We start from the raw sequence: 9123 nt of genomic DNA, 5'->3' as shown, positions 1-9123 counted from the left end.
TCACCGTTATACCCAAAGGACTGCTGAGTTTAAAAATCGGCCCAAAACTGACAGACAAAATGGCCGCCCCTCGTTCTCAAATAGCGTAAAAATGTGGTATATCAAGGTTGTGGACCCTATAGAGGTCACAATTTTTATCCGATTTTGTTGAAACTTGAAATTTAAATTAATAACCCAAAGATCTCGGTTCCTTTCGATGGTCGCACATATTTCGTGAAAATCGGCCCAAAACCGACAGACAAAATGGCCGCCGTTCGTTCTCAAATAGCGTAAAAATATGGTATATCAAGGTTGTGGACCCTATAGAGTTCACAATTTTAATCCTATTTTGATGAAACTTTAAATGTATGTTTATAACCCAAAGATCTCGATTGCTTTCGATATTCGTGCATATCAGACCTAACTTCCTGAATTATGGCCCCTGATTGTAAGAAAAATCACGTTTTTAGCTTGTGGACCCTATAGAGGTCATAATAATTATCCGATTTAAGAAATCGTTTTAGTATATCACCATTACACCCTAAGGATGGCCAAGTTCGAATTTTGTGAAAATCGGCCAAAAACTGACAGACAAAATGGCCGCCCCTCGTTCTCAAATAGCGTAAAAATATGGTACATCAAGGTTGTGGACCCAATAGAGGTCACAATTTTTATCCGATTTTGTTGAAATTGGAAATGTAAGTTTATAACCCAAAGATCTTGTTTCCTTTCGATATTCACGCATATCTGACCGTAACTTACTGAATTATGGCCCTTGATTGTACGAAAAATCGCGTTTTTTAGCTTGTGGTCCTTGTAGAGGTCACAATTTTTATCTGATTTAAAAAAAATGTGTAAATATATCACAGTTACACACTAAGATCATGGATCCTTTTGATCTTCCAGGATTATAGCCCCTGATTGTTCGAAAAATGGCATTTTTAGCTTGAGGATTCTCTAGAGATCACAATTTTTTTTCCGATTTTAATATTTCACCATTCCACCATAATGAAGGTTAAAATTTGAATTTCGGGAAAATCGAAATTAAACTGCCCAACAAAATGGCCGCTCTTTGTTCGCAAATTGTGTAAAAGTATGCAATACGAAGGTTGTCAACCCTCTAGGAGTCTCAATTTTTGTCAGATTCTGATGAAACTTAAATCATATCTTTATATCCCAAAGATCTCAGTCCCTTTTGATATTTGCGCATTTCAGACCATAACTTTCTGGATTATTGCCCCTGATTGTACAAAAAATCCTGTTTGTTTTTAGCTTGTTCTCTATCCATCTCTTGCAAAATGTGGGCGTATCCTGCCTGGCAGCCGCTGGTTGCTAAATTTACGTCACTTCCATTGCCAAAAGGAAAATGTACCGGTAACAAAAAAAATGACATTTTGGACCACAGAGCACATGAACTTTGTTATATACAAATCGAACAATAAATAATTAATATAGGACTGAAAAACTGAATTAGCCAATGGGGGGCCAAGGAAAAATACGGTGACAAAAAAATGTTGCCATTTGGCATTTTCGTAAAAATTTAAATTTTCAAAATTTGTCACCTAATATATCCGAAGATTCGTCGAAAATAAAAAATCTAAAGAATTGTAGCTATGTGCCTTGTCTCCGGCTATGTCAAAATGTATCAAATATTACAATCCGACAATTATTGATAACATTACGGCAAAATTTCAAAAAACGACAACTTCGGTTTATTTCGGACATTTCCCTTTGTCGCAGAACGTTAGAAATAGCTTTAAAATTTAAGTCAAACCCACTTTCCCAGTAAAACCGAAGACATCGAATCGATCCGACAAGTAGTTTCTGAGATATGCTCAAATGGAAAAATAATAGTAATAATAAGAATAACTAGATCTGCTAAGCAGATATTAAAGCTTTCATATTCACAGTCACTGTCACATGTCATAGAAATAATATGAACAGAAAAAAAAAATCATTATAATGAGTAAAAATTTGGTGAAGTTAATTCGATTTTTCACTGGTAAATAATTAAATAGACAAGTGGCATAACTTGACCCGCATCCCATCAGCTATCCTGAAAAATGCTGGAAAAATTAAACAAGTAAATTGTGTTTAGTACTGGGTTAATTAAGACAGGCATATGCCTTTGCTATACAGGATGACATGAGGGAAATTTAGCTTGGGAGGTGTAGGCCTGCAGCCAAAATTTCTAGCTAGCTTAGAAACACAACTCCGCTACACGGTCTTCCATAAAAGAAAAACTATACATTTTTGGAAAGCTTATGATGCCAGGAAGACAAAATCTGGGAGTTCCAAGCAAAATGTTTGCAATTTATTGATTTAGGGCCAGATGAAATTCGTCAAAATTGTCAAATAAATGCTATTTGTGTACTAACAATTCTGAAGTTGACATAAAATTAAATAGTTGGTAAAACACCTCATGCCTTCATCCTTGGCAATGAACAGTTTATTGGACAGATTTTGATGTAAATAAAAATGCTCAAAACACAAATGTCATGGGTGAATAAAGAATTGTGGAAATCCATTAACGGTAAAAAAGAATTATCTCCCTTTCTGTCAAATGCCTGTAATTGATAGACTATCAGGTCTTGTATGAATCATAAGACCAGGTGTGGGCAAACAAGCCCAATAATTATTTTGTTTGTTGGATCTCAAGGGCCTGTTAGGGTTGGTTGTTGGATGTTTGCTCAGAAATTATCGCTTGTATGGAACATGCTAGAGTCGATTTGTAGCATATTCTAGCCAGGGGATATGTTTGACAGTAGTTGAGTGATATGCTTTTGAAATAATGGAGATCAGTAGCACTTTATAAGCATTGAACCACATGATTTTTTTCCACTAAGATAAACATTCTAAACCCACATACATGTTCCCTTTCAATTAGCCACTACAGTATTTTTACAACTGTACATGTAGCTGTGAACTACTATTTCGGATATGATTAATGGTCAAATTACAAACATACATGTAGATATAAGTTAAAAAAAATAATTGTGTATCTGGGCTGGAATGAAGGGAAAGGTTAGAAAACAGGATGAACAGTTGTGAAATTATTTATTAAAGTGAAACAATCATTGAAAATCAAAATTAAACAGTTACTCTGCACATCAAATGTCATCAAAGTTAATCTTCATTATCATCATCACTGTCACTAAATGTATTAACATCAAATTCGGTCTCTTTAACAGTTTTTTTTTCATTTTCACATTGACTACACATGCACAGGTCTGTACAAGAAAGGGGGGTTGGGATGGCCTAGAGTGCCGCGCTTCGACCTCTAGCTGGTCGGTCACCTCTGGCTTGTGGCTGTGGCTTTGATCCCAGGTGTGAGCGTATGTGGCATGGAGATAGAGGCGTCTTCTCAACCTCGTGGGTTTCCTCCGGGCACTCCGGTTTCCTCTCACTGCTAAAGACCCATACGCGCAAGCGAATTATTGAAATAAAATTGAAACCGTATGTTAGTCCCAAAATGACCTAGTTTGTGTTGAGTGGACGTTAAACCCCATTTCTCTCTCTCTCTCTCTCTCTCTCTCTCTCTCTGTACAAGACAACTTTGCTGGCCATTTATGATTCTTTCTCTTATGACATCTTCACAGAATATATTGTATGTGGTTTAATATTCGACGAAAGGCTAGTCATCTTTGCTGAAAAATATAAATAAACATATACATGTACACAATTAAAACAAAATTCTGGAGCTTGGTTTACTCTCATTAATTTCGTACAACAGAGGAAAAAGACACTTACACAGGGGTTAACATCTTATTTTCATGCAGAAACCAGCTAATGAAGACAGGAAGGCATTAGCAGTACAAGGAGAGATAGAGAGGAGAATTGCGGTTTAACGTCCACTGGACAAAAACATAGTAATTTCAGGACTCACCCATGGTTCAGTTTTATTTGAATAATACCAGTGGCAAGAAGGCGGAGAATACAAATAAAAAAAACATCACAAATATTTACCTTTCTGATAACTGTCTAAGAAATTCAGTACATGTATATTGCCTATAACATTTTTGGTGATATCTGACCTCAATGGCCACACAATCTTGCCCTCTGATATGCCTTAAAATATCTTCATCCTCTTTCAATTCAGCAGCTTTCAACAGTTGGCCTACAAACAAATTTGCAAACAAATTATACACCATATAGCGTTGAATGTTGTTTGTGCTCAAGGGTGGGGGAGGGAATGTCACTTTGAGGCCTACATGTACATGTACCTGGCTGGTCAACTCTGGCATGCGGTTTAGTTCAGATCCTTTGTGTGAGCGGAAATGGTCTAGAGACAGATCGTCTTAGCAAGGCACCTACAAGTGGGCCAAGAAAATAAAAAACAAGTTAACTTCTCTATGTTTCATCCCTTGTGCAAGCAAATGTGCAACACTTTAACCAATGACTGTGCCAAATCAACAAATGGGGTAAAGGGCTTTACTGGCTAGCTTCATAACAATTTTACAGTGATTGCAGTAGCACTTCTGATTCCATTTACAACAAAAACAACAACACAATAATTAAAAACTGTAGGATGAATATATTTAATATTTATTAGTAATAATTATAAATTTAGTAAGTAACATAATATTAACATTAGGCCTACCTGAGCCTGTTTGGGTCTGAGTCTGTGTTAATACATCCTTCTTCCTATTTTCTCCAACAGTGACAAATCTGTCACGTTTTTTACATATAATACACACAACAGGCAGCACCGATTTACTCTTTCTTTTTGCTTCAGGAGCGTAATTTGTTTGGAGAGCTAGGTCCCAGATCGTCTACACTCCCGCTATTCCCTGGTTGGATTGTAGCCGGGGATTTTAATTTTTCTTTATCTATACGATTACGGGCAGACCCAATTCGGAATTTGTCTGTAAAAGGCCTGTAGCATGTTGGGTGAAATCCAGTATCTTTTGGCGCGTCGATAAATTCCTTGTTTGATTATATCACCCGAAGTCGCCTGTTCAGCTATCCATTTCGCTCGCCCATCAAGTTTTAGCCATTCATGGGCACATTCACGGAATTTATCCCAGCGAGATTTTGTAAATAATTGTTCTCGTTTCTTTCTAAATCCTTGGTAATGAATAATACAGCGTAAATTTGATTTACGTTACGACAAAGTCTAACACTGTAAGTACCAAATAGTCATACGAGATATGTGCATCTCATCAAATTCAGCTTATACCATACCCACAATAATGTTACGGAGTCAGTGAGTTCAAGTTAGACAATACGCTGACCTTCCACTGACCATGCTTATAATATAAAATCTGTCAATGACAGCTGATTCATTGTTTAGTTTTTTATATGATATATTTAATATCAATAATATATGAATATGCATGCTTTATTTTACTTTACACGACCTCTAAAAATGCCCCAAATCGTAAAAATACGACTTTTTGGATTTCGATCTCCTTTTTTCGGCTACCCCGGACATTTTCAAAAAATGATACAATGATTTCACACAACAGGCCAGCTATTAGCCTCTCGATTGACAAGAGTTTCATCGCCCTCCATTCATTATAACCAATGTCATCGTGCCCTAAAGAATCAACAAATCAGCTTGCTTATCTCTGCTTACCCTAGGCAAAAAATGCTCATCTTTGAACTCAATCATGACATTGACCTAGTGAACGCCTACACCAAGTTTGCACATTCTAGCTTAATTAGAAGGAGAGTTCTTGTGTTCCAAAGTCCCGGCCCTTCAAATTGCTTCTATTTTTCATTTTCAATTCAAAATGGTGACCATCACGTGACCGAAATCAAAATTCTGATCCGATAGATTTTTAGGCATTCCTTCCAGGATTCCGAAAATATGACGCCCGAGTCTGTAAGTAAAATAGCAAAAAAGCCTTTTTGATTTTTCACGTTTAAAGATGGTGGCACTTCCGGTTCGATCGACAAACTCCATATTTTGTGTACGAATCAGTAATTACTTGTCTAGTATCGAATTTTTTTTTTAGGTCATTCTGACCTATATTTCGACGATTTTTTTGAAAACTTTGATCCTTAATTTCACCAAGGGGAGATAATTTAGAAAATTTCCAAGGACATCATTGAAGTCGCATTGGCAAGATCTACTAACATTCTAAATTTCACTAAAAACGCACAACTATTAAAGAAGTTGTCAAATTGGTAATAACTTCCGGTTCGAAATGACAGCGACGAATTTTCGAAATGCCAAAATCCGAAATTGCAAATTTGAAGTAAATGTTTCAAGATACTCAAAGAAAAAAGAATTAGTAAAATAGGTCAAATAGTCACAAAGTTACAGCATTGTAGGTCAAATGCATTCCTTCGTAAAATTCGGTGATTTCGGATTCGTAAAACGTTTTGAAAATATATTTAATCAACAGCCACCACCCATTTTTGGGGGGATAGGTAAAAGTTTCAGAACGATCCTATGGTTAGATTCTGAGAAATCAGATTTGTGGACAAAACACAAAAAAAAAATAACAATAATAATCTTAACAGAAACAATAAGCTTTCATATGTAATATGAAAGCTTAATAATCCGAACAAAAACAATAGTGTTTCACACAAGCTATGCAGTGTGAAACCCTAATAATAATAACAAAATTTATATTGCGCAACAATTCATCCCACTTGGGGATGCTCTAGGTGCATGAAAGTGTTCACGTGGGTTAATTATAGTGACTAAACAGCCATTTTTGTCCCCCGCCTTTCGAAGAAAGCAGGGGACTATTAAAATGGGTTCGTCCGTCTGTCTGTCCGTCACACTTTTTGGGACACAATAACTCTCTTCCTAATTGAGCTAGAATGTTCAAACTTGGTGTATGTGTTTATTAGGTCAATGCCTTGATGGAGTTCGAAGATGAGCATTTTCCGCTTAGGGTAAGCAGAGATAAGCAATTTGATTGGTTGATGCTTTGGGACACGATAACTCTCTTCCTAATTGGGCTAGAATGTTCAAACTTGGTGTATGTGTTGATTAGGTCAATGCCTTGATGGAGTTCGAAGATGAGCATTTTCCGCTTAGGGTAAGCAGAGATAAGCAATTTGATTGGTTGATGCTTTGGGACACGATAACTTTTAATTGAGCTAGAATGTTCAAACTTGGTGTATGTGTTTATTAGGTCAATGCCTTGATGGAGTTCGAAGATGAGCATTTTCCGCTTAGGGTAAGCAGAGATAAGCAATTTGATTGGTTGATACTTTGGGGCACGATAACTCTCTTCCTAATTGAGCTAGAATGTTCAAACTTGGTGTATGTGTTGATTAGGTCAATGCCTTGATGGAGTTCGAAGATGAGCATTTTCCGCTTAGGGTAAGCAGAGATAAGCAATTTGATTGGTTGATGCTTTGGGACACGATAACTTTAGTTCTAATTAAGTGAGATTGATGAAACTTGGTGTATAGTTTCATTACAGTAATACCTTGACTAAGTTTGATAATGAGCATTTTCTGCTCAGGGTAAGCAGAGCGATACGCAATTTGATTGGTCGAGACTTTGGAAAACAATAACTCTCCTACTTTGATTGTTAGACTATAAGTAAAGATATACTGTTTGATTGTTCAATACTTTGTAAAAGATAATTTGTGATAAATTTATATGTGTCCTCTAATTATTTTCCTATTTCGGCGGGGGACATCAGCCTCACTGTTGGCTTGTTTCACACTTGATTTGAAGATTGACAATGTAATAATAAGAATAATAATCCGAACAAAAACAATAACAATAATAATCTTAACAGAAACAATAAGCTTTCATATGTAATATGAAAGCTTAATAATCCGAACAAAAACAATAGTGTTTCACACAAGCTACGCAGTGTGAAACCCTAATAATAATAACAAAATTTATATTACGCAACAGTTCATCCCACTTGGGGATGCTCCAGGTGCATGAAAGTGTTCACATGGGTTAATTATAGTGACTAAACAGCCGTTTTCTCACACTTGATTTGAAGATTGACAATGTTTCACATTGGAAGGTGGTAACGAATTCCATAGAATTGATGCATTATTCTGGAAAGTCCTTGAACCAAATTTCTTCATCTTATAAATCGTGCATCTAACAATAATTTAGTCTCGGATCTCAAGAGATTCGGAAGATATCTTGGTGCTGTTTTATGTAACGTTTTGTATGTCAGAGTTAAAATTTTAAAGTTAATTCTCTCGCTCACTCGGAGCCAGTGAAGATTATTTAAGATGGGAGTGATGTGTGATTTTGATCTGGCTTTAGTCACAATTCGTGCAGCACGATTCTGGATCCTTTGCAACTTGGAAATAAGATTGATGAGAATTTCCCGTAAAAGGAATTAATCAGTCAAGCAAGGCAGATTAAGCAGGTAAACAAGGTAGGTGTATAGACGGTATAAATACGCTGATCACTTAATTGTCTAATGAATCTAGCTTATTATCAACGATAATCGGAATGAGTGGTAGTTATACTCTCAGTACACTATATTAATTTTGAAATTTGCAATATTATTCACCATATCTTGATGTCCGATTAGCTGGACATTTGGAAAATAGAGTAAGACATGTCCGGAATTTAAGGGTGAATTATCACCACTTGGGAATTTCAGATACCAAAAATCGCGCAAAAAGTAGTGAATTTTGTAACTTTTGACACAAATTTTTATACTGTTGAAGGTTAGTTGACAATGATTTTATTTTTTATGTTGTTAGAACAGGTCAAGCTGCAAATAAAATGATTTTCATTTTTATCGCAAACCCTGCTCCAGTGGGGTTATCGCAACTTAAAGAAAAGGTATAATTCAGGTATCTGCAGACATGTATTTTGTGTAGTCTCGTCACACCTATGGAAAGAGAGGTTGCACTGAGTGACCATTATAATATGGTAGGGTGAGACCCAGACTATAATCACCAACCAAAACATAGTTAGCCATTGGTCGATTAACGGCTGTAGCAATGCTACAAAAATGGTTGAAATTTGACCTGAAAATGACAAAAATCAATCGAAAAACATAATCGGGCTGTATTTCAGAAAAGGTTGATTTATAAAATCGGCGATTTTGGCTGGGGAGTAGGCTCGATGGGTCGACCAAACCCTGTAAATATAAACTCAATCGGCCGACACCCACCTTCAATCTTCTGCATGGTTTTCTTGTGGAGTGGCTCTTAATTGTCTTAGACGAAAGCGCATGCTAGAGTCAAATT

At 36.3% G+C, this 9123-nt stretch overlaps 1 long non-coding RNA gene across 1 annotated transcript; it reads right to left on the bottom strand.

The window, feature by feature from the left end:
* Positions 1 to 3021: 3021 nt before the first annotated feature.
* On the bottom strand, positions 3022 to 5098 carry LOC126817187 (uncharacterized). The gene is made up of 3 exons (XR_007678842.2): positions 4580 to 5098; positions 3946 to 4096; positions 3022 to 3626 (listed from the first exon to the last, which is right to left on the bottom strand). It is a non-coding gene; the product is annotated as an uncharacterized LOC126817187 (long non-coding RNA).
* Between the last annotated feature and the right edge of the window lie 4025 nt (positions 5099 to 9123).

Source organism: Patella vulgata, chromosome 4, assembly GCF_932274485.2.
Source record: "Patella vulgata chromosome 4, xgPatVulg1.2, whole genome shotgun sequence".
Taxonomy (NCBI): domain Eukaryota; kingdom Metazoa; phylum Mollusca; class Gastropoda; family Patellidae; genus Patella; species Patella vulgata.
The sequence above is the reverse complement of the archived record's forward strand: the minus strand, read 5'-3'. Positions and strand labels throughout refer to the sequence as shown.